This window comes from Mobula hypostoma, chromosome 7 (genome assembly GCF_963921235.1).
Source record: "Mobula hypostoma chromosome 7, sMobHyp1.1, whole genome shotgun sequence".
Classification (NCBI taxonomy): domain Eukaryota; kingdom Metazoa; phylum Chordata; class Chondrichthyes; order Myliobatiformes; family Myliobatidae; genus Mobula; species Mobula hypostoma.
In genome coordinates, this window is record NC_086103.1 from 162,504,493 (window position 1) to 162,528,029 (window position 23,537).

A 23,537-nucleotide genomic window follows, 5' to 3' on the forward strand; every position below is an offset into this window, starting at 1 on the left:
GGTCAAATACCCTTGTTCTGAAGGTCCTTCAACCCGACGTGCTAACTGTGTTTTCCTTTCCACAGATGCTGCCTGACGTGTAGACTATTTTTGGTTTTTATATCTAATAAATAAGATGAGAGAGTTCTTGACAGCACTCAGATTTTAACAACTGCCTGTACTCAAAATATCAATGATTATTCTTTTCATTTGACTAGCCAGCACAACATTGGCAGCAGTCTCCAATTTATTTTTCATTTTTGAGTTTTCATTGATATGTCGTATTTTAGATAAATAGTCCAATCTTCCGACATCACATCTAAGAGATGAGAGTAATATGTTTTTTTCTTCCCTCATAATATCTTCAAAATATACACAATGGCCATTTTATTAGATACAGGAGTGGAACCCGGTGTGGTCTTCTGCTGCTGTAGACCATCCAGTTAAAGGTTTGATATGTTGTATGTTCAGAGATGCTCTTCTACACATTACTGTTGTAACACATGATTATTTGAGTTACTGTCACCTTCCAGTCAGCTTGAAACAATCTGGCCATTCTCCTCTGACCTCTGTCATTAACAAGGTGTTTTTGCCCACAGAACTACAGCTCAATGCGTTTTTTCCTGTTTTTTTTATACCATTGTCTGAAAACTCTAGAGACTGTTGTGGTGCATGAATATCCAGGTGATCAACAGTTTCTGAGATACTCGATCCATCCCATCTGGCACCAACAATCATTCCACAGTCAAAGTCACTTAGATCACATTTCTTCCCCATTCTAATATTTGGTTTGAACAACAACTGAAACTCTTGACAATGTCTCCAAGCATTGAGTTGCTCCCATATGAATGGCTGATTAGATATTTGCATTAATAAGCAAACATAAACAAGTGTACCTAATAAAGTGGCCACTAAGTGTGTGCGTACCGAATGATCTTCAGTTTACACTTGTATCTCTCCAATGAAAAGAGAGTGCCAACTGTGAATGTATAATGGCACAATCAGCAACCCCTTGCAGAGCGGATGTGTTCAGCTCTTGAATGTATTGGAAGCACTTCTTTTTGTCGTATGATTTCTATGAATGGTTATGTTTGCCATAATCCAAAATAATGTTTAGCTAGGAACTGTCAAAAGGATTTTCCGCCAGCTTTAAATGATTTTCTCCATTAGCTGGAATAAAATTAAACCATTTTTCTCTTTGGGGGCAGTTACTGAATGAATTACTAGGGTGTAATGTCGCCCAAGGGTGTCAATGGAATGAACTTCCAGAGGAAGAGGCTCAGGCAGGTTCATTACCAACATTGAAAAGACCCTTTGACAGGTACATGGTTAGGAAAGGTTTAGAGGGATGTGGGACTACCGAAATGGGAATTTTGCTTGGCATGGTTTAGTTAAGTTGAAAAGTGTGTTTCTGTGCTGTCTGATTCTGTGGCATTTGGAGCCTTATTACTGGGCAACCTTCTTATTAGGGGAGTAAAGACTTGCAGATGGCAGAAATGGGAAATAAAACCAGAAAAGGCTGGAAACTTTCAGCAGGTCAAGCAGCAACTGTAGAAAAGGAAACAGTTGATGTTTCATGTCTGGGACTGGGATAGAAAACATGTTTTCTCCTGTTTTTCAGGCCTCTTACATAGCCAATATTTGCCTTTGAGGTTCGTTAAATGGGCAGAGAGAAGCTTTACCACTAACTCCTTCCATTCTGTTTATCTGTTGATAAAGAACTGCAGTGAATAAACAATGAATAAAGCACTAACTATGCTGTAGCATTCGCTGCTGTAGTGTTTAATTTCATGCTTGTGGATGAAGGTCATTAATTACTTATGAAATATTTTCTCCTCCTCCATTGCGGGGCTGGTCACCCAGAGAATAATAGTGAAGAAACTAGATCCTGCCGGAAGAGAATTAAGTGCCCACATTTCTTCCTGCGTCCCAAATATGTGCTGATGGGTAAGCTAATTAGCCAAGGTAAATTATCACTGACTGAGGTGAGTGGTAGGACAACTGGGGGAGATGATGAGCAGGGCAAGGATTGCAGGGAATTGACTACGGATATGAAAGGAAGGGAATGCTTCGAGAGTTGATATAGACTCAACTGAGTTCAAAATAAATTTATTATCAAAGTACGTTTATGTCACCATATACAACCCTGAGATTCATTTTCTTGCAGGCATTCACAGAATAGAGAGATAGATTAGAATAATTGAAAAACTACACACAAAGAAACAGCCAATGTGTAAAATGGAAAATTATGCAAACAAACAATACTGAGAACGTGAATTGTAGAGTTCTTGGAAGTGAGCCCATAGATTATGGAATCATATCAGGTTTGAGGTGAGTGAAGTTATCCACGAGGCATCTTCCTACGTAATATATTTTCTTATCTCAGTATTTTGCATGACTGAAGTGATCCCTGGCCCTTTTACCATTCAAAAATAGCACTCAGTGTCAACTATACAATAACTGGATCTGTTAACGTATCTAAACTTGACACCATAGGCGGATTATCTTCAGAAACACTGTTTGGGATAAGTAATGCACCTTCTCATGGAGTGTATAATTAGACAGTTGTACTGTCCAGTTTGCAGGAACAAGCGAGCATTTGTGGAAATTTAAGAAGCAAGTTCATTGTGGCTGGGTTGCTAACGTTGTATTCCGACAATGGAGGATGCGGACTGAGTGTGGCCTACAGCGGATAGGCTTGTGGGCAGGGACAGAACATACTCCAGTGTGTAACAGAAGATCCTGGAAATGGCAGTGACTCATTGTGCTAGATTGTCTCCTGTAACTGAACTGACTATCAAATGATAGGACGGGATATGTCGTCAGTTGTTTGCTTCTGAATCTCACTGTGTTTTTTGAAACCACTACAGCATTCTAAATGTTTGCGGTTACATTCAAAAGTGGATTCTCAAGGCAATACTCTAGGACATCCAGGGGAAAAAAATAAAACTAGTGTTATTCCTCAAAAAGCTACTTGGTCTCGTCTTCCTCTCAGGAAAAATACTTCCCCCTCCCCTAAATCAGGGGGATGGATGCACTTCCTCCCAGCCTCCCTCTGTAACCAACACCTGCTGTAGCATCTGAGAGTGAGGCAGGGTGGGGACTGCAATTCAAAGGACTCCCATAGTCACTGTGCTGTTAACTACTCTGTTAAAAAGCTTATGCCAGGGTAGTTCTTTCTCAGAAGATGGTGAATCTCTAGAATTCTCTGCGTCCCACTCGATATTTAAGGTAGAGGTGAATGAAAATCTGAAAGATTGGAGTAGTTGAGAGTGATGGGGGCTTGAAGAGGAATTGAGACTTGTATAGGTCAGCCATGTTTATACAGAGTGGAGGGACAGGCTTGAGGGGCTTGGTGGCCCACTCCTGCTTCTGTTTATTCATATGTACCATCTTTTACTGCTCCACTTTGTTACAGGGTGACAGGTATGTCTGTTTGTTTCCTGCAAATAAAATGATCCGAAATAAATGTTACTTAAATAGTGGTAAACAAGCCCTCCTCTCCATTAAGCACATCTACACAAAGCACTGGCGCAAGAAAGCAGCATCCGTCATCGGGTGCTCCCACCACTCAGGCCATGCTGACTTCTTGCTGTTGCCACCGGGAAGAAGGTGCAGGAGCCTCAGTACTCACACCAGCCGGATTAGGAATGGCTATTACCCCTCAGCCATCAGGTTCTTGAACCAAAAGGGATAACTTCACTCAACTTCACTTGCCTCATCATTGAAATGTTCTCATGACCTATAGATTCACTTTCAAGGACTCTTCATCTCATGTTCTTAATATTTATTGCTTATTTATTATTATCTCTCTCTTTTTTTGTATTTGCACAGTTTGTTGTCTTTTGCACATTGGTTGAGTGCCCAAGTTGATATGGTCCTTCATTGATTCTATTATGGTTATTGGATTTATTGAGCATGCCCGCAAGAAAATGAATCTCAGGATTGTATATGATGACATCGATGTACTTTGATAATAAATTTACTTCGAACTTAAAAACAATTATTAAGAAAATTATAATATAGAATATTATAGTCGTCTGTTTCTAAATTTTTTCTCTGAAAGCACAGCATGGAGTCATACAGCACAAAAACAGACCCTCTGGTCTAATTGGTCCATGCCACATAATCTGCTCAGCTAAGCTAGTCCCATTTATCTGATTTTGGCCCATATCCCTCGAAACCAGGAGTTCTCAGCCTGGGGTCCACAGAGCACTTGCTAATGGTATTGGTCCATGGCATAAGAAAGGTTGGGAACCCCTGTTCTAAACCCTTCCTTATCCACGAGCCTGTCCAAGTGCTTTTTTAAAATGTTGTATACCTGTCCCAGCCACTTTTACTGGCAGCTCATTCCACATACGAACCATTCTCTAGGTGAAAAGATTGTCCCTCCATGTTCCTATTGAATATCTCCTCCCTTGCTCTAAACATCTGCCCTCCTGTTCTTGATTTCCCCAGCAATGAGAAGACTGAGAGCAACACCCTATCTATGCCCGTCATGACTTTGTACACCTCTGTAAGATTGGCCCTCATTTCTCTATATGCCAATGAGCAAAGTCTTAGTCAGCTCAGTAACTCAGTCCCTCAAGTCCTATCACTCCAATCTCAAAGTATGTGCTATTAAAGTTGGAGGTGTCCCGTATTATATAAATCCTGTGCCTACCAGTACCGTACCCTTGTGTACCCAGTGTATGGCTGAGCAACCGGGGATGGTGCAAGGGCCTCAGGTTTGGCTATCTCACTGGTGGTGATGCTGCCAGGAATGGACCTCCCAGAGCAAGAGTTTAGTCTCTAGGTGATGATCTGACCAGGGTGACTGCAGTCACGGTTTAGGTTGTTCCTTGTGGTAGCTGGAGCATCTCCAGGTATTACAGTCTGTCAGCTGCTCCCCAGTTGCCCATCACTCTCTTTGGAAAAGGGCCAGAGAAACAGTGTGTGATAGATAGCCGCAGGTGTTCCTCTGCGAGAGGACCCACGTGCTGGCTGGACCCCAAGGTTTTCCCATTTCAAAGCTTCACCTGCAATCTCCACAACACTTCTCCCAGTCACATGGGCTACAGGGTGACCAGGTTGGTGATGTCTTCACGCATTCCCTTTTATAGAACCATGGCTGTTCCAAGGGTTCCCATCTTCATCCTACAACTACTGTTGGTTTAATGGGACAATTAATATCCCATACCAGCTTTCCTTTAAGATGGGGCTGATCCCAGCTCATACAGAACTGTTGCACTGCATGGTCCATTGGAGGCCCAGAGGCTTGTCCTGGGGTTGGAGAGGCTTGTCCTGTATGGGTGAGTGGTTGGGAGTGAGGAAAGGAGTTTGTTTTGCTTTGTTGCTTTCTGTGTTGTTCGGTCGAGCATTGTGGGCATGCTGTGCTGCTGTTGGAATGTGCTGTGGGCTGTTCCCAGAACATCCCTGGGTTGTGCTGCTTGTTAATGCAAGCATTGCATTTCACTGTATGTTTTGATAAATAAGTGGATCTGAATCTGAACTTTTGCTTTGTCTTTGCTTATTTTGACTGCTGTGTGTTTATTCTTTGTGCAGCATTTTTCTTGTTGTATAAACTTCAAAGGGGAAGCCTGCTGAATGGTTGAAATGTCACAGTGGTTTCTGTGCCCTTGCTGGGCTCTGTCATTTACCTGATACTGTGCTGACCTGCTGCCTGGGAATCTCCTGGCAACAAATAGATTATATACTTACCTTCACATTACTTCAGAGTTCTTTTCACTGATGTTAAACTTTAGTATTACAGCAGGGAGCTCTTTCTCAACAGGAAGAAAATAGTCTTGATCCTTGTTCTGCATGTGTGGCTATAAAACCATAGTGAAGGTGAATCATGTTTAAAAAGAAACTTGCCTCTGACATCCCCCTATACTTCCTTCCAATCACTTCAATATTATGCCCCCTTGTATTAGCTATTTCCACCCTGGGAAAGGGTCTCTGGCTTTCCACTCAATCTATGCATCTTGTCATCCTGTAGATGTCTATAAAGTCACCTTTTATCTTCCTTCTCTCCTAAGAGAAAATCCCTAGATCTCTCAACCTATCCTCATAAGACTTGCTCTCCAATCCAGGCAATATTCTGGTAAATCTCCACATCCTTCCTATATTGAGGTGCCCAGAACTGAACACGATATTCCAAGTGTGGTCTAACTGTCTACACAACACAAGTCCTAGGGAGTAAAAATGTGTTGCTGGAACCATGGAGTTGTGAATGAGCTGCAGGAAAGGATGGCTGATGGCTCTGGGCATGATGAAATCTCTGTTGTGGTCGTGGGATGAAGGTGCAAGAGTTGGGGTTGGGGAAGCACTGACTGATGCTGTGCTTCAGTCTGCTTGAGGAATGGGGTGCTGCTTCTCGTTGAGGATCACAATAGGGAATTGGGTGGATGTCTTGTGGATCGGGTCCCAATCCAGTGCTGTGATGTGAAGACATTGGTTACTTTCAGACTATTTTGGAAGAAAACAGGGAATGAGGGGACTGGTAATGTGGAAATCATCGGAAGTAAGAACAATTTGTGCATGGTTAAATCTCTAGAGTGACACAAAACAGACCTGGATCGATCCTATCCTGGTTCGGTGCCTGTGGAGTTTGCATAGGATGCTCTGGTTTCCTCAGTGATGTGCAGGTTAAGTAGCTGCTCTAAATTCCCCTGGTTTAGGTAAGTCTGGGTGACAGGGTGAAGATGCGTCCTTCCCTCTGGTAACCTGCAGGTCACCTTTGGGCAAGGTGTAGTACCTGCTTAGCTCCCCCCTCGCCCCCCCCGGATCAGGGTCACGTGAAGCCATGGGAGCAGGTAGTGGATTGTCATAAGAGCAGCTGGTGCATATCACAAGTCCTGCTTATGTGACCATTGATGCCAGTCAGATAACCTCTGAAGGGTATTGATAATGGCTGGGGTCACCCCTCTTGTAAAGACACTGCCCAGAAGAAGGCAATGGCAAACTATTTCTGTATAAAAGTCTGCCAAGAACAATTATGGTCAGTGACCATGAGTGGCCACGTCATACGGCACAGCACATAATGATGTTGGCCAAGTCTCAAGCAAACAACACGGGCAAGTTATGAGGAAGAATAAGTTGCAGGGCACTAGAGTAATCCTCCAAGAGGAGCACAACCTTGTCGTGATTTGGGGGCTCGTGTGTCTCTGTCATCCAGAGAGCTATGCTGGCTGGAGTCACGGGTTTATGCTTTGGTTCTTGGTAGGGTCACCCATGCCAAACAGGTCAAAGAGTGGAGGCCAGACTAAGAATGGTCCACGGGTCCTCCAGGTTGGAGGGTTCAGTTCAGGGCTAACAACCCTGACTGGTAAAACAAAATTGTTACGGAAACAGCAATGAAGAATCCTTCTACGTCTGAGTGCGACAGTATTCCTGAGTCTGCACCTGGGACTTTAAATGACTGACAGTAGTGAAAACTGAGAGGAAGCTACTGACATGATGAAATAGGCCCTGAACACCACCAGAGATGGAGGACCTTCACTGCTGCCCTAACATTAACTAGTTAGGGGAATACTGAGACGAAGAACAGGACTGGTGGAATTATTCTTCAGGGAGCAAGGCTGGACCATGTGGCCTCCTTCATATTTTAGTAAATAGGTAAGTCAGAAACTCTGATTGCTGCTGTGTCTCACTCTGGAAATAAATGAGCAATCTTTTTTTTTGAAAAAATTATTTGCAATAAACTTTTCAGGTGTTGTATTTTTTTTTCTGTCTCCAGGAATATCCTCTTTGACTAGTTGTCTCTGCTCAGTGGCAACATGAACGCACTGCTAAACCTGGCGTGTGGGATTAAGACCCCAACCAGTTTCTTTAGCGATTGCTCGGGCTGAGATACCTGCTGATGCAAGTGCGGTTAATCGACTACCCTCTCGCAAGGACCCAAGTTCCTATGACACCTGGATGGAAACTTTTCTGATCTGGGGACGGGAGGTTATTGTGTTATTTATCATATTGCAGTGTGAGCTTTCTGTGCATTTTCTATTGTGTTTCCCCATGTTATTTTGTGGCGACACTTGTCCTCGCACACACTTGGGTTATGTTGGTTGTTAACTCAAATGGCATGTTCACAACAGGAATTCTGCAGATGCTGGAAATTCAAGCAACATACATCAAAGTTGCTGGTGAACGCAGCAGGCCAAGCAGCATCTATTGTATGTTTCCATGTACATGGAATAACTAGACCTGAATCTGAACCATTACCACATTGATGATCCCTCAAAGCTATTTCATTACCTATTTCATGTAAGTTGCCATCACCAAGGGTACCATGTATGTAAGTGCAAACTCGCTCTTTCATTCTATAAATGGCATTCTTTATGGCCAGTTTAAATAGGCTTTTGCATTGTTGAGGGTTCACCTCAGTCCTGGCTTTTAAGTACTTGCATTTTCACCTTAGATCTGTGAGGAGGTGACAGAAATAAAGTTCTAGCATGTTTTATGTTTGCCTTGCTTTAATCCAAGGCTGTTGCAGTATAACATGCATTTTACGCACTCTGACTGTGGTGTTGATGGTGCTGATGATATAATCATGACACAAAGGACTGCTATAGCTTGCTTCTGTCACAGTGTTCACCCTGTAGCATTTTGAGTGTGGTTTGTCCCCATTTAACCTTGGTCTACATCTGCCATTGTACAATTACATTTCTTTAAATTTTGGACTTGGGTTCTCTGCAGGAACTGAACGCAGGGAAAAGGCTGGCACACAGTGCCTCATTCACTCAGTAGCCACTTTATCAGGTACACCTGTACACCTGCACGTTAATGCAAATATCTAATAAGTCAATCATGTGGCAGCAACTTAATGCTTTCATAAAAGTTGCTGGTGAACGCAGCAGGCCAGGCAGCATCTCTAGGAAGAGGTACAGTCGCCGTTTCAGGCCAAGACCCTTCGTCAGGACTAACTGAAGGAAGAGTGAGTAAGGGATTTGAAAGTTGGAAGGGAGGGGGAGATCCAAAATGATAGGAGAAGACAGGAGGGGGAGGGATGGAGCCAAGAGCTGGACAGGTGGTTGGCAAAAGGGATACGAGAGGATCAGGAGGTCTGGGAAGAAAGACGGGGGGGGGGACCCAGAGGATGGGCAAGGGGTATATTCAGAGGGACAGAGGGAGAAAAAGGAGAGAGAGAGAAAGAATGTGTGTATAAAAATAAGTAACAGATGGGGTACAAGGGGGAGGTGGGGCATTAGCGGAAGTTAGAGAAGTCGATGTTCATGCGATATTCATCAGGTTGGAGGCTACCCAGACGGAATATAAGGTGTTGTTCCTCCAACTTGAGTGTGGCTTCATCTTTACAGTAGAGGAGGCCGTGGATAGACATGTCAGAATGGGAATGGGATGTGGAATTAAAATGTGTGGCCACTGGGAGATCCTGCTTTCTCTGGCGGACAGAGCGTAGGTGTTCAGCAAAGCGGTCTCCCAGTCTGCGTCGGGTCTCGCCAATATATAAAAGGCCACATCGGGAGCACCGGACGCAGTATATCACCCCAGCCGACTCACAGATGAAGTGTTGCCTCACCTGGAAGGACTGTTTGGGGCCCTGAATGGTGGTATACACACATTCTTTCTCTCACTCTCCTTTTTCTCCCTCTGTCCCTCTGAATATACCCCTTGCCCATCCTCTGGGTCCACCCCCCCACTCCTTGTCTTTCTTCCCGGACCTCCTGTCCCATGATCCTCTTGTATCCCTTTTGCCTATCACCTGTCCAGCTCTTGGCTCCATCCCTCCCCCTCCTGTCTTCTCCTATCATTTTGGATCTCCCCCTCCCCCTCCAACTTTCAAATCCCTTACTCACTCTTCCTTCAGTTAGTCCTGACGAAGGGTCTCGGCCTGAAACGTCGACTGCACCTCTTCCTAGTGATGCTGCCTGGCCTGCTGCGTTCACCAGCAACTTTGATGTGTGTTGCTTGAATTTCCAGCATCTGCAGAATTCCTGTTGTTTAATGCTTTCAGTTATTTTTCAGACTAAACATTAGATGGGGAAGATAATCTTTATCCTCGGTATGATTGTTGGTGCCAGGCAGGGTGGTATCTCAGAAATTGCTAATCACTTGGGATTTTCGCGCATTATAGTCTCGAGTGTTACGAGAATGGTGCAAGAAACAAAAAAAAACATCCAGTGAGCAGCAGTTCTGTGGGTGAAAGTACCTTGTTAATGAGAGAGGTCAGAGGAGGATGACCACAGTGGTTCGAACTGACAGGAGGGCGACAGTAACTCAAATAACCACACATTGCAATGGTGGTGCGCTGAAGAGCATCTCTGAATGCACAACACATTGAACCTCAAAGTGGATGGGCTACAGCAGCAGAAGACCATGAACGTACACTCAGTGGCCATTTTATTAGGTTCATGAGGTGCCTAATAAAATAGCCACTGTGTGAATATTTTCCAAGTTGTAAATATTAACCAGAAATTCCTCATCAGATCTACTCCCTTCACGGAATTTAGACATTGTGACATTGGTAACAGGGGCCACCGGTAGTAAGAGGGAAATTGCTCCATTTTCTAGGTGGTGATTATGTCACTTTTGTTGTAATAAGGCAGCTGGCAATTGCATATGACAGCATGGAGCGGGTGGGAGGGTTAACACAGACACTGAGGAACGGGAGAATGAAATTGGAGGCAATGGAATAAAAAAGCTGTGAGATGATGACAGGTAATTTGCATAATGAGTCTTTAGTTCGCTGAGGATCATTTGAGTACACAGCAATGAAAAGGCATTGAGTAACACACTATGGGTTGAACACAGTACACATAGTGGTGGCATCTCTTTTAATTAGGCTAACTACTAAAGGCATTTCTAGAAATGATGGAGGTTATTCTCACATTGCAAATTAGCAATCCATGCTGTGTGAGTCCTATGAAGCATTAGTGCCCATAAGCACAGGTCTTGTATTTCAAATGCCAGCTTCTCTATTTGTTTCTGATAGAATCTGAATCCTGTGCTGCATTTCCATATTTTGAAGAGGCATTGTATAAAACCCAAGGCGATTTATATATTCAAAAAAATGTTGCAGCCTGCACTTTCTGATGGATGTTATCTTCCTGCCAATATTTAAACTGAAGTGGTCCACGCAGTTGTGTTTCAAAACCGTCGCCAGCGTGACACATATCCCCGATGAGAATATTGTTGAATGTTGTTTTGAATCAGGGTGGGTGAGGGGCAGCACAAAGAAGAGGGGATATAAGTCTTTATGCTGCCAGCTCGATTCCTGATTTGACTCCTCAATACTTTGGCAGCGTCAGCAGCCTCCTGCAATTCAGAATGTTGATTTAAACAGTTGCTTATTTGACACTAGTGTTAAGAGTGTGCTGCCTGCTGAAACGTTTCTAACTGCATAGCAGATGAGGTTTTAACTAAAAGCCAGAAGAACTGACAAGGCTTGCTAGCTTTCTGCTAGAGGATTACAATTTATGTATTACAGTCATGTGGGCTGTCTGACTGTGCACCGCCACTCATTATTTTATTCACTCCAAATCCGCTGATAGGGGAAACATTCCATTAATTTTTGCGCTGGGCGCAGCTGATTCATTCTGTGTGTGCTCAATATACACACCTTCCTGGATTTGGCCGCACTGTAGTTTGCCTGGAGATTTCAATTACTGCTCCCTTAGTTAAAAACATCCTTTGACAAGGGGAGGGTCTGTCAGTCTGCCTTTGGGCTTTCAGAAGGGCTGAAGTAATTTTGTTTAAATGAATCGCGCTAAAGGAGAACGTGGTGGAGGTAGGGGTTGAAAATCTGTGCATTTAACAGTGATAGTGTTTATTGACATTGATTGCCATTGGGCAGCCATTTCTGTTCTTAGTTTGCGCTCTTTATAGGAGGGTGGAAAGTAACACTGATTAAAAATAAAATGTTGATTTAGTCAATTGACCCTTTCATTTGGACACTTTATTGTTGCCAGGTAAATCTATATCAGCTCTTAATAACCAGACTTTTATTCCCAGTGCAGGATTTCATTGAATTGAAGAGGGAGCAGGGAACAGATTAACTAGGATGTGACTAGGACCGGAGGGCTAGTATTGTAAGGGGAAGCTGGATGGGCTTCTCTCTGGTTGTTCGATAGCTTCTCTTGTTTGATGGGATTGCATGGGAGTGTGACTGGCTAGACAATAGGCCAGATGAATGAATGTCGCCCCCAATGTACCATGGCTTGTATTTCTGCACAACACCCTAGTCAGATCCTGAGGATCCAGACCCAAATGCTGAAATACCATCTATAAATTCGTTGATGACTCCACTTTTGTTAGTTAGAACCTTAGACTGTGATGACAAGTTTTACAAGAGTGTGGTAGATCAGATGGTTGAGTGGTGTTACAGCATTAATCTCACACTCAACATCAGTAAGACCAAGGACCTGATTGTGGACTTCAGGAAGGGGAAGTCAGGAGAACACACATCAGTCCTTATTGAGGGGTCAGTGGTGGAAAGAGTGAGCAGCTTCAAGCTCCTGGATGTTAACATCCCAGAGGATCTGACCTGGGACCAACATACCAATGCAATCAAGAGGAAGGTGCACCAGAGGCTATATTTCATTGGAAGATGAGGGTCCTTAATGATGAATGCTGCACCTCTTGAGGTGCCACCTTTTGAAGATGCCCTCTGGTGAGGAGGCTTGTGGCCATGATTGAGCTAGCTGAGTCTACAACCCTCTTTAGCCTCTTTTGATCCCGTGCATTGAAGTCTCCCTAATTTGCCACAAGGCTTGCCCACTGACCACTGACTCAAGGCTACTCCCATCAGCTGACCTTTATCCCAGCCACAGCTGAGGTAACATGGCTCAACTATAATACACGGGGTCTTTCTTGGGTCTGGAGAATGGGGAGGGTCTTGAGAGCATTTGGAAGAAGATGCGAGTTTCAGGGGTGCTGGTGAAGAGCGGCTATAGGAGATGGATAGCAGAGGGTCAGCAGGAGGAGCTGGATGGTCAGCCCAAGGGAGAAAGGCTACAAATGCACTAGCATGCAAAAGAAGGAAGGGATGTAGTAGATGTTGGTAATCAGAATCGGAGAAAGGATTTTGTGCTTTCCCATCATGTATGATGATAAAGTCTTCTCAGGCTTCCCTCCAGGTATGGGTATCGACTTTAACCAATGTTTTGATGACGAACTTTTCCGTCTTCATCAGGGATGATGCTTGTCTGTCCCTTCTCATTGGTTAGTCTTTCATCCATTCAGGTTTCCACTGTCTCACCTTGATTGCAATCAAATTACAGTTCTTGTTTAAAGTGAGACCTTTGTCTTTGATGAAATTCTTTTTCTCTAGTTTTATTTCAATGGCTTCCTTCACCAGGCGGTCCCAAAAGCCACTGGCGCGGCACAGTAGTTTTGTGCCGTGGAAGTCGATCCTATGACCATTGCAAATGGAATGTTCTGCTACTGCCAATTTCTCCGGGTAACCCAAACAGCTTCATCTCCTGTGCTTAAGCTGTGATTTGAGCCTTACAGGTTTCTGGATGGTATTAATCTAGTATTTCTTCAAGATCCTGGCAATCTTTCCAGGAACCATGGAAATATGGGGAAGAGAGGTGGCAGTGACTCCCAACAATTCCATGACCATCTGAACAGCATACATCGAAGCATTCAATTTACGATGGAGATGGAGAAGAATGGTTGCCTCCCGTTCTAATGCGATGGAAACCGGATGGTAGCCTCAGACGTGGTGTCTATCAGAAACCCACTCACACGGACTTGTACCTCAACAATAGCAGGCACTATCACGCCTCCCAATGTAGAACAGTTCTTTCTACTTTCATTAACCTTGTGAAAACTATTTTTGACCCGGAGAGTCTTCTTGAGGAGGTAAAGACAATGTTCAGTGTTCCTACAGAATGGCTACAAGGTGAAGGAAATCAACTGGGACCTTAAAAGAGCTGACAGAAAAACCAGAAAACCTAACAATGAGGAGGAACCTTTCCCTACCGCCTGTCTTCCCTATACTGCCACGATTTCTGGAAGGATTGCCAGAATCCTGAAGAAACACTGGATTAATACCATCCACAATCCTGTAAGGAAGCTCAAACCACAGCTTATGTGGGTCAAAGATGACCTGGGACTCAGGACGGCTGGTGTTTACAGGATTCCCTGTGGATACAGAGCAGTGTGTATCGGCCATACAGGGCACACAGTGGAAACCCAAATCAAGGGGCACAGGACGTGTACCCGTTTGTGTTACCCGGAGAAATCGACAGTAGCAGAACAGTGCATTCACGATGGCCATAGGATTGTATTTGATGGCACAAAATTACTGTGATGCGCCAATGGCTTTGGGGACCGCGTGATGAAGGAAGCCATTGAAATAAAACTAGAAAAAAAGAATTTTAACAAAGACGAAGGTCTCGCTCCAAGTAAGAACTGGAAATAGATTGTTAACAAGGTGGGTCAGCAGAAACCTGATTGGTTAGTCCTCATCCAGTCAGGAGGGATAGACGACGTGGGTATATATACCACCAGACTAGACATGCCTAGACATAATCCCTGATGGAGATGGCAGAGGCTGTCGTCAAAATGTTTGTTAAAATCGATACTATCATTTGGCTGGAAGCTTGAGACGAGGTTACTAATTAGAATCAGGTTTATTATCACTGACATACAGTATATGTGAAATTTGTTGTTTTGTGACAGCAATACAGTGCAATGCATGAAATGTACTGTAAATTACAATAAGCAATTCAGTGTATGTATATACACGATGGTGGAGGTGAAGAAGCTGTTTCTAAAACGTTGAGTGTGTGTCTTCAAACTCCTGTACCTGCTCCCTGACATTAGTAATGAGAAGAGGGCATATCCTGTGTGGTGGTGGGTCTTTCATGATGTGTGCTGCCCTTTTGGGGCATTAAGTTTTGAAGATATTCTTGATGGAGGGGTCGCTAGTGCCCTCCCCTCCGTCGAGAATAGCCAGCCGTGATAGAGCTGGCTGAGTCTATCACCCTATTCCGATTTTCTGACAAGGTCTGAGCAAGGGTTGTAGGCGGCTTGATGATGTAAGACACTGAAGGAGAGGGAATGATTAAAGGTGAGGGATCAGAAGAGTGGTGAATAGTGGGGAGGTAGTGAGGAAGGAGCAGAGAACAAGGCATCTGCGTGTGAGCCCACCTTGAAGTGAAGACGGTGACCCGAGGCATCAAGTGTGCTGTGGATAGTCCCAACAAAGTCAAATATCTTTTCACTCCCGCATTCCATGAACTTGGACCCTGATGCCACCACCCAGAATGAGCAAGAGATGGCCAGCTCTGAGAACAATGCGGGAGGTGCGTGATCTCCGTCAGGGAGGGTAAACTGGAAAGGGAATGTCAAAATCCTGTGGCGAGCTTTGTTATTGAGAATGAGCTCATGACACCCGCCCCACGGGATGAGTGAACTGCTGATGACCTTTGGGTTGACTTGCATGCTGAACCAGCACGTGACCGTCACCAGTGTACCTGCTCCATCCCTGGCAGCAGTGGCTGAGCTTACAGAGGATACCTCCACTGACACTGACAAAACCCTGCCTCGTGTCCCAGAGGGAGCTGCACCAGTTGTTCTTGGCCAAGGATGGAAAAGACTCCATGCTCTCCACGCTCTATTGTCATAACACAGTGAAGTGCCAGGAAGCATCATCTACCTACAAATTTGGTAAGGCTGTGCCATTGGTTGGCCCTACTCCCAAAACAGAAATGCTCTCCTGAACTCTGTTGTGGCACCCAGGACTTGTCCCCTTCTCTTTACCACCATCAGAGAGGCGGTTCAGGAGCCTGAAGGCACACACTCAACATTGAAGGAACAAGTGTTTCCAGATTTCTGAATGGTCCATGAACACTACCATGCTATTTTTCACCCTTTTTGCACTATTTATTTAAATTTTAAAACTGTATATCTCATTGTAACTTGTACATTAAAATACATTTGTTATGTACTGCTGCTGCAAAACAACAGATTTCACAACATATGTCAGTGATAGTAAAACTGATCTGATTCTGAAGAGAAGACCAGGTGGATGGTGGAAAAAGTAGCAAGATTTTCACAAAGCTCCTTAATATACAGGATCCTCAGACAGCTCAGTGGAATCCGTAGCGGAAGACCCACCAAGATGCTTAGCATAAATGGCGGAATAGAACACTACGGCACAGAATCAGGCCCTTCAGCCCATCTAGTCCGTACTGAACTGTTATTCTGCTTAGTCCAATCGACCCCATACCTGGACCATGGCCCTCCATATTTTTTTTTTAGATTATGAGGACACGCAGTCCCCTTTTATTGTCATGTAGTAATGCATGCATTAAGAAATGATACAATATTCCTCCGCTGTGATATCACAGAAACACAGGACAGACCAGACTGAAAAACTGACAAAAACCACATAATTATAACATATAGTTACAACAGTGCAAGCAATACCGTAACTTGATGAGGAGGCCGTGAGCATGGTAAAAAGTTCAAAGTCTCTCGGAAGTCCCACATCTCACGCAGACAGGAGAAGGAAGAAAACTCTCCCTGCCATACCCGACCACAGTCTGGCTCTGAGTTGTCCAAAAACTTCGAGCTCCGACCAGCCCTCTGACACCAAGCACTGAGCACCATCTCTGCCGAACGCTTCAACCCCAGCCCCGGTCGCCAGCAGCAGGCAAAGCTGAGGATCTTGAGGCCTTCCCTCCAGAGATTCTCGATCGCACAGTAGCAGCGGCAGCGAAGCGGGCATTTCAGAAGTTACTCCAGATGTTCCTCCATGCTTCTCACGGCTGTCTCCATCAAATCAGAATTGTGCACGGTACCCTATTTAACAAATACGATATCATTTCACCGGAGAGGCTACGCGCGCTGCGTCGCGCCGCCATCTACTCCTCCCATCTATGTACTTATCCAAACTTCTCTTAAATGTTGTAATTGAATCTGCAGTCACCACATCCACTGGCAGCCCGTTCTACACTCTCATCACGCTGAGTGAAGAATTCCCCCTCCAGTTCCCCTTCACCTTTCACCCTTAACCTATGACCTTTAGTTCTAGTCTCACCCAATCTCAGTGCTTGCATTTACCCTCTCTATACACCTCATAATTTTGTGTACCTGCATCAAATACTCTCACCTCCACCCACCCCCAGTCTCTTACAGTCATGGGAATAAGCTCCTGATGTATTCGACTTTCCATGTAACTACAGTACTCAAGTCCCAGAAACATCCTTGTGAATTAGCTCCATACTCTTTATGTGTAAGTGGGTGCATCACCTCCTAAGCTGTCATAAGTCTCCACCTGCCCATTTGTGGAGAGGCTGTGCGACCCATATTGGCCTCCTCAGTTATGAGAAAACCTGGAGAGTTGGAGTGGGAGTACACCACCCTTGATTCCAAGGGACTGTCCTTTTTTTAAAAAAAAATATGCTAACTCGGTTTCTCTTTCCACAAGGTTCTGCCCAATACCTTGAATTTTTTTCAGCATTTTTCTGTTTTTATGCCTCGGGACTCTGAACTGCACCTGCCTCTGATATTTTTGCATTTTCAATAACATAAAGTGAAAAACACTATTTCAGCTCGGGGAAAAAGATGACATTAGCAGTGCAGTATTAAGGAGTACAGCTGTAAACATAAGCTATGGCGATAGATTTTAAATTTTTTCCCCCCCAGCACACTGCAAGTTGTAATGTTTATCCAGCAAAACAGAAAAACACAGTGAAGGCAGATTTATTTGAAAGCTGTGTTCTTAGTGTTAAGCTGACCTTGTTTAGTTTTAGAATGGGAACGCTGTTGCCCATAGCATCAATAGAAGGAGATTAGATTTACTTGGAAATACTGTATCCAAATAAACAGGAAATAGAGATAGCAAAAGTCACATCGTATCGCCCAAACAAAAGGAGCCAACAGAAAATTGTTCAGTCGATGGTTGAAGGAGAAGGCAATTTACTCAGCAAATGATTGGCATCTAATGGGCCTATTCATCAACAAAATTACTCCCGCTTATAATGTAGCCGGAAAATGGGGAGGATCGTTATTGGGAGATATAAAAGTAAGATTTTAAAGCTCATTTTGGACTTGGTGGCGGGGTGGGGGGGGTGTTGGAGCTTTGCCTCCCTCATCTGAAGGGAACAGTAAGCTAATCTGGCTGCTAATTACAGAAAGCAGGCGGGAGTCCTTGCTTTTGCGAACCCTTGCTGAGCCACATTGCAGTTCATTGTTGCCAGCTTTTTGTTTCTATCTTTCAAGAGCTTGTGTCAGGCACTAACGTGGCCAGATTCTACCACTATCTGCAAGTTGATGGGAGGTAAGTGAACTGTGAATGGGATAAAATGTCACAACTTGGGTGCGTAATGCATTATGAGTGCATGAACTTTCCCTAATGGCCTTTTTATCCCTCTCTCACACAGTGCTCAGAGTGCGTAAAATGTGATTTATGCAATATCATCAGAGCTGTGGTTCGCCAAAGCTGCACGATAAACTCTTATCAACTGACTGTCCAGTACACATTGTTAAAATTTACTTGAATATTCTTTCTGAAGATCTTTTGCTTTAATTTAGTCTAGAACAATCTGATAAGACATGCATACTTTCCCTGGTAAGAACAAATTGGCAATGTCTGCATATTTTAGTTGCGAGCACAGTCTGCAAACTCGAATCACTGCTGTCTGTGTAAAGTGGAGCTGTCAAAACCTATAAGACATGGTTTATTAATCCAATGGCCAGAAGCAAACTGGGTTGTGTTTATGCTGATTTAACAGGACATAATTACAGGAGAGAAAGAAAGTTATAAGAACATTCTTCTGTAATTTTTTGGGACAAATGATGGCGGTTGAATGTTACATTTGTGTGTGCAATATTATTTTTGATTGTGCTGTTTGATATGCAGGTTTAAGCCATTTGCTTTGAACTTTGAACTAACTGTGACTGTGCACAGAATGGCAGAGCGTACTCGATGGGCTAAACGGCCTAATTCTACTGTGTCTTAAGGTCTCATGGTCTTCTATTCACCCCGGTGCTGTTTGTGTGGCTTTGCATTTTCTCCTTGTACTGTACTGCTTTGGTATGGTGGTTTCCACTCATGTCCCAAAGCTATGCAGGTTGCTAGGCTATCTGACCACTGTGAATTGCCTCCTGTGTGTAAGTGAGTGGTAGAATTTGGATAGAATTGTTGGAAATGCAAAGTGAATAGGTTAGAGAGAAAATGAGTAGGAAATGGATTTGTCCTGCTAGCTGGCATTGACTTGTTGAGCCAAAAGGCAATGTGGTGTAATGGTGGCACAGGAGAGAGAGAGAGAGAGAGAGAGAGAGAGAGAGAGAGAGACTGCAGATGCTGGAAATCTGGAGCAACACACACAAAATGCTGGAGGAACTTAGCAGCATCGATGGAGGGGGAACGAACTGTTGGCAGTTCAGGCCAAGAGTCTTCATCAGGACTCTTCCTCCACCATTTTGTTTGTGTTGCTCCAGAATTCCAGCATCTGATGAACCTCTTGTGTTTCTGTTTTCCTGCTCCACTGTGAAGTCGCCTCGATCTGTGCCTACCTGGAAGAAGTTTTCCTCCTCTTTTCGATGGGAGTGCAGTGAGATCCTCTCGCTCTCTGCTCCCTTTCTGTGATCTCAGATGTTCTCTAGTTCTTTGACCACATGTTCTCCTAGAGCAGGGGTTCCCAACCTTTTTGATGCCATGAACCAAAGCAAAGGGTCCATGGGACCCCAGGTTGGGAACCCCTTTAAGCAAAGGGTCCATGGGACCCCAGGTTGGGAACCCCTGATCTAGAGTCCCAATGAAGTCATTTCCCTCCATAGATTCTGCCTGACCTGCTGCGTTCCTCCGGGCTCTTGCGTGTGATGTGTGCTGACATTCTAAGCTTGGATGAAGCAGCAGTTAGTTTTCTAGATAATGCAGACGGGGTAAGGAAAAGACTACTGATATTGGTGGAAGTGGAAAGCTCATTGGCCTTGGCTAACTTGCTGAGTGAGGTACCAAGAGTAGGAAAGTTGGATTAATCTGGTTTATTTTGGGCTGTCATGGACACAATCAGTTACGTTGTTGCCTCCTGTAAATAAACTGCTGGAGAAATTCCAACATTTATATTGCATTTTTGAAGCAAACCAGTGGATGTTTGGGCCCACACTTCCCTTGAGTCACCTTTGGAATATTCAAGTAAAACAACATGGGTTGCCATAACTGCATATTTATAAACACTTATTTTTTAAAAAAAGTCTGACGAGGCTGACGATAAAAGGATACAATAAAAATTGCTGATTACCTGCACTCAGTGGTATCCTGGGAATAGTTTTATACGGTTTGTTTTCCAGCAGTTTTAGTGTTTATTGTTTTCAATCCTTTTGTAACTCAGGTGTCAGTAAGTGGCAGCAGACATGGCACGGGCAGCCTGAGATGTCTGGGAGGTCCAGGCTGATCCATTCTAGATCTGATGGCTCTTCCAAAGAATACACTCCTAACACTGGTCCTTTTGTGCAGTATATGTAAAGCATGAGTCCACAGCCACAGCCTCCCGGTGGCCATCCTTTCAATTCCTTCATTGACAGGTTTCTCATAGCCTCCTCTGCTGCCATGTTGAGGCCAGATGCAGGGTGGAGGAGTAGCACCTCATATTCCATCTTGGCGGTTTTCAACCTGATACAATCAACTTTGATTTCCCCAACTTCTGGAAACCTATTCCATCTGTTTTTCCTTATTCCTTCCCTAACCCTTTGTTTTCCCTCATTCCCTTACTCCTGTTCTGCTGCCCCATCCTCACGATTTGCACATCTCTCTCTCTCTCGTTACACACCTCCTTCTCTTATTCTATCAGATTCCTTCTTCCTCAGCTCCTTGCCTCTTCCATCTATCCGCATCTCAACCAGTGAGGCCCAACCCAACGAATTCCTCCTGCATTTTCCTTGTTGCTGCATTTAGTGTCTTCTGCTTCCAGAATTGAGTATTAAAGTTATTTTATTCTGTACACATGGCTAGATCCCATCAGTTTCATTTAGGTTGTGCAGACTCAAGGGCTTCTGTTTTGCTTTGTTCATCCTGCCTGTTATTTCTTCAAAGACTTACAACAGATTTGTCAGAGAATGTTTCCCCTTAAGGAAACCATGTTGATTTTGGCCTATTTTATGCTGTGCGTCCAAGTGCCCTGAAACTTCAACCTTGATAATGGACGCTAACATCTTACCAAGCACACTGAAGTCAGGGTAACTGGCTATAATTTCCCATCTTTTATCTCACTCCCTTCTGAAACTGGAGTGACATTTGTGATTTTCCAGTCCTCCAGAACCACTCCAGACTCTAATGATTCTTGAAAGATCATTACTAATGCCTTCCCAATCTCTTCAGCTACCTCTTTCAGATCCGTGCGGTTAGTTCATCTGATCCATGTGACTTGTCTAACTTCAGACGTTTCAGTTCCCCCTGTACTTTTTCATTAGTAACAGTGACTACATCCACTTCTGCTCCCTGACTCTTGAATTTCTGGTATACTGCTGGTGCTTTTTAAGATGAAGACATGCACAAAATACTTATTCACTTCATCCGCAGATAATTTGTCCCCCATTACTACCTCTCTGGTGGTCTGATGTCCAGCCTTTCCTCTTTTTTATACTGTATCTGAAAACTTTTGTTGTCATGTTTTATATTATTGGCTAACTTGCCTTCATATCTAATTTTTTTCCCCTTATTGCTTTAGTTGCCTTCTGTTAACTTTTAAAAGCTACTGTTTGGTAGCCTATGTATAACTCTTCTTTTGCTCTTACAGTTTCTTAACTCTACCCACAAGATTTTGCATCTTCTGATTCTATGTCGTGTCTTTCTATGGATTTGATTCATAAGAATGCTGCTGGAATGAAAGGGTTATCAGATGAGGAATGTTTGATAGCCCTGAGCAATTTAGGATGAGTGAGGATCTTATTGAAACTTTTTGAATGTTGAAAGGCCTAAAGGAGTAGATGCGGAAAGGATGTTTCGCATGATTGGGAGAGTCTGGGACAAGAGGTTACAGTCTCAGGATAGAGATGTGGAGAAATTTCTTTAGCTAGAGGGTAGTAAATTTGTGGAATTTATTACCACAGGCAGCTGTGGAGGCCAGGTTGTTGGGAGTATTCAAGGCAGAGTTTGGGAGGTTCTTGATTGGACATGGCATCAAACATTATGGGGAGAAGGCCGGGGAGTAGGGCTGAGGAGGGGAAAAACGATCAGCCATGATTAAATGGTGGAGCAGACTCGATGGGCCAAATGGCCTAATTCTGCTCCTATGTCTTATGGTCTTATGATTTTAAGTTTTATACCTGGAGAGCCACCCCACCTCCTCTGCCCAGCTGCCTGTCTTTTCAATAGTATGTATATCCTTAGATGTTAAGCTGTCAGCTGTGACATCAAAGTTGCTGGTGAACGCAGCAGGCCAGGCAGCATCTCTAGGAAGAGGTATCTAGGAAGACTGTACCTCTTCCTAGAGATGCTGCCTGGCCTGCTGCGTTCACCAGCAACTTTGATGTGTGTTGCTTGAATTTCCAGCATCTGCAGAATTCCTGTTGTCAGCTGTGATCCTTTTTCAGCCGTGACTCAATGATGCCAATCACTCAGTCATACTTGCCAATTTCTAACTGCACTATAAGCTCATCTACCTTATTTTGTGTATTGCATGCATGCAAGTACAAAATTTTCAATCCTGTATTCACCATTCTTCTCAATTTTGTCTCCATGTTGCCAGAAGTTAACTTCTTATCTCTTTTTAAACTTTGTCTTATTCTTTATTCTGGAGACTTTAGTAATCTTTCTTGCACTCGCCTTCCCTTTTACTTTATTTGTACTTTTCTAAGCTACTGAACCCACTCCGACTGTTGTTTAAAGCCCTGTCTACAACCATAGTTATGTGATTTGCTAAGACCTAATATCATATGGTTCAGGTGGAGCCCCTCCCATCGGAACAATTCCCTCCTTCCCCAGTGTCCCAGGAATTCAAGCCCACTTCTCCCACACTGCGTACTTACATTAACTCTCTGATTTTATTTACCCTGTGTCAAATTGTATGTGGCCCAGGTGACAATCCGGAGATAATTACATTTTTGATCCTTCCTTTTAACTTAGTCCCTGGCTGCTTAAATTCCCTGAGCGGAACCTCTTTCCTTATTCTTCCAATGTCGTTGGTACCCACATGGACCACAACAACTGGACCTTCCTCCCACTACCACCCCCCACCCATGCCCACGCTCCAATTTCCTCTGCTGGTCAGATGAGATGTCCTAAGGAGTACTAGGCAGACATCAAAATCTTCAGGACTCTCAATCATTGCAACAGAGAATTGTGTCTATTCCCCAATTATACTATCTACAACTAGAACTAAATTTCTCTTCCTTGCCCCTTTTGATGGGTTCCCTGAACCACATGGCCACAGTTCAGTCTGCCCCCAATTTTATCCACACAAGGAGCAACAGCTGGACAAGTTCAAGGGTTGAGGCTCCTCCAGAACTACTCTGGGATCCCCCTACCTGCCTCACTTGCAGTCACACCCTCTAGTCCCTGGCCACAAAACTGAATTTCAAGTAGTTAAGCTCATGAGTATGACTGGCTCCTGAAACAGAGAATCCAGGTAACTCTCCCCTCCCTGACGCAGTTTAGTGTTCGA

General features: G+C 44.0%; 1 protein-coding gene across 9 annotated transcripts in view; it reads left to right on the forward strand.

Annotated features, from left to right (window-relative positions):
• LOC134349718 (CRACD-like protein) overlaps positions 1 to 23,537 on the forward strand; it is a 207,782-nt gene that overhangs the window by 69,182 nt on the left and 115,063 nt on the right. Inside the window, exon 1 of one of the 9 annotated variants that reach the window (XM_063054470.1) lies at positions 17,820 to 17,956. The exons of 7 other annotated variants lie outside the window; for them this stretch is intronic. The gene's annotated coding sequence lies outside the window, so the exon portion shown is untranslated. Of the gene's footprint in view, positions 1 to 17,819; positions 17,957 to 17,995; positions 18,212 to 23,537 lie in introns of those variants that run through there. One more of the 9 variants, XM_063054471.1, reaches the window with a different exon arrangement.